Below are 2,744 nucleotides of genomic sequence, written 5' to 3' on the forward strand. Positions count from 1 at the left end.
AATCGGACATCGGACGGACGATATAATCTATTGTAGGCTGGTCCACTTCGTTCCTACCAGTATAAGCCGAGCTACTGTCACCGTCACCGTGGTCGTCACCTGTCTAGGCTGGACCTCGGCCGGCGGAGAAGGAGGAGGCTGCCCCCCCCCTCCCCCCCCCGGCGGCTTTGGGCGCGACCGTAATTATAAACTACATCAGTATCATCAATATACTAAATATACTCTCCAATAAGCTGAGCTGCTGTCACCGTCACCACGGTCGTCACCTGTCTAGGCTGCACCTCGGCCGGAGGAGGAGACTGCCCGCCCCCCCCCACCGGCGGCTTTGGGCGCGCACGGCCGCCCGTCCCCCCCCCACAGGGCCCCGCATCGGCGGGAGCGGCGAACGAGCGACATGGAGAGGTCCGCCCCGAACGTCGCCACGTTCAGGCGCCACTGCTCCGCCAACGTCACGCGGCAGTTCCTGGCGGGAGGAGGAGGAGGGGGGAGGGGCGGGGGTGGGGGGGTGAGCACGGCTGGTCAGAGGTCGCAGACGGGTTTTGATTTCTTACCCGTACCCGGCCGCACCAGGGTCGCAAACGGGTACCCGTATCCTACCCGTACCAATACCCTACCCGTACCCTACCCGGAATGAGTGACAAACGGTGACTCACCAGTGACTCACGGCCTACCCGTACCCGGCCGCACCAGGGTCGCAAACGGCTACCATTGGAACCTCATTTGCCAGCAAAAAATATTATAATTGTTTTTTTACCCTTTTATCTGGCAACAAAACTGACACCTTTATTACAAGGAGTCATGTTTGCATAGACCACAATACCTGCAGCCGTAATGCGTCATCTGTTCCAACCCATGTGAGACTAGGCTCTAAGGAAAGCTGTCTCGGGTATGGACCAATCAACTTCAAGGACAGTGCATATATTATCATTCTGACCGCAGGTATTGTGGTCAATGCAAACACGACTCCTCGTAAAAAAAGGTGTCAGTTTTGTTGACAGATAGAAGGGTAAAAAAAACAATGATCATATTCTGCTACTGCTGACAAATGATATTCCAATGGTCTAAACCCGACATCAGAGAGGTCCCTGCACGGCTCCACGCCATCCTGCGTCTAGACAAATGTTCGTCTGGTGCCCAGTCAAACAGTTGCACGTCCTTCTCTTATTCTCGGGGCTGGGATTTTTTCCGAATCAAGTGCAACTACGCAATTCACGCGGCGTGCATTTGTTTTGGCGCGCCGATTCAAGTTAACGTCGCGCATTTTTGCGACGCCCAAACTTTCCAGATGTGCCAGGAACGGCACAAACAATTTGCCCAAGCTCTGTCATCCTATATTGGGATGGTTAGGCCAACTCCGTTTGTGAGTTTCTATACACGAGGTGGGGGGTGGGGGGGACAGCAACACCATCTCCGCACAGACGGAGACGGAGCCCGCTTGCTGTACTGCCGCCTCCCCCATCGCCTCCCCCAGCAGGCGTTGCACTTGAAGGCGAGGAGATCCAACAAGAACACACACACACCACGAGCGAGCGGCAGAGACGGCCGTTACCTGGAAATGTTGTCAAAGAAGCTCCTGGTTTTGTCGTAGAAGCAGCCGTCCAGGAAGACGGGGGAGCTCGTGCGGGGACCCCTCAGCTTGTCCGCTGCACAAGGGGAGACGCAACAGCAGAAGTGAGGGGGTCGCCTGGACAATTAAACACACAAAGATCCGCCCCCCCCACCCAACCCAGACTCCACTGGTCAACACACATTCAGGCGCTGTCTCCTCGACAAACCTGGTCTTCGCCTGAGGACGGCTGCATGCGTTGTGGCCGAAACGTCGTGAGAATTATTTTATTTCCCTTCTACGTGATGACTTTACCGAAAGAACCAAGAAGATGGTCAACACACTTTTCCTGGCATAAGGTATTCCAACGATTTTAAGGTAATTTAGTTAGTCAACATCTCCTAGCCACCGTGATGATGATGATGATGAGAGAAACACACAAACTCCAAATATACAGCAGCAGGCATCGTCAGGGTTGGGATCAAACCCACGCCCTCCTGCACACCAGGCGAGGTAGTTAACATCTCATAGCCACCGTGATGATGACAAGTTTGCAGTCGGTACCACATTGGGAAGTGTGTCAAAATTGAGTGACAAGATTTCTATTTTGCCGATACAGCAGCGGAGGAAGTGAGTTGTTGGGTGGCGGCAGCGTGTGAGTGAGTGCCCCACCTTCTCTCCGCTTGGCCTCCCTGCCCCGGAACTCCCTATCCAGCGCCGCACGGTCCAGCCGAGCGTTGGCGCTCGCAAAGTCAAACTCCGCGTCCAACTCAACGCACGGCTCCGGGGCCCCACGGGGAGTCTGGGCGGCAATCCGCTTCGTGCTCTGACACCGTCGCTGCTGACGCTGGGGGGACGTCTGCACCCCCCGCTCCACCGTGGCGCTCTTCCTCGCGGCTGTAGGAGATAGTGCAGCTGCGTGTGAGTGTGTGTGTGAGTGTGTGTGAGTGTGTGTGTGAGTGTGTGTGAGTGTGTGTGCGTGAGTGTGAGTGTGTGTGTGAGTGTGTGTGAGTGTGTGTGAGTGTGTGTGAGTGAGTGTGTGAGTGTGTGTGTGTGTGAGTGTGTGTGAGTGTGTGTGTGAGTGTGTGTGAGTGTGTGTGAGTGTGTGTGTGTGAGTGTGTGTGAGTGTGCGTGTGTGCGTGAGTGAGTGTGTGCGTGTGTGAGTGTGCGTGTGTGCGTGAGTGAGTGTGTGCGTGAG

The 2,744-nt window shown here is 55.5% G+C and overlaps 1 long non-coding RNA gene across 1 annotated transcript; it reads right to left on the bottom strand.

Moving 5' to 3' along the window:
* Positions 1–407: 407 nt before the first annotated feature.
* Positions 408–2,337, bottom strand: LOC133362557 (uncharacterized). The gene is made up of 3 exons (XR_009757509.1): positions 2,219–2,337; positions 1,550–1,643; positions 408–463 (listed from the first exon to the last, which is right to left on the bottom strand). It is a non-coding gene; the product is annotated as an uncharacterized LOC133362557 (long non-coding RNA).
* Positions 2,338–2,744: the final 407 nt, after the last annotated feature.

Source organism: Lethenteron reissneri, unplaced genomic scaffold (assembly GCF_015708825.2).
Source record: "Lethenteron reissneri isolate LAM-NWPU_2019-01 unplaced genomic scaffold, ASM1570882v1 scaffold_1529, whole genome shotgun sequence".
NCBI classification, from domain to species: Eukaryota; Metazoa; Chordata; class Hyperoartia; order Petromyzontiformes; family Petromyzontidae; genus Lethenteron; species Lethenteron reissneri.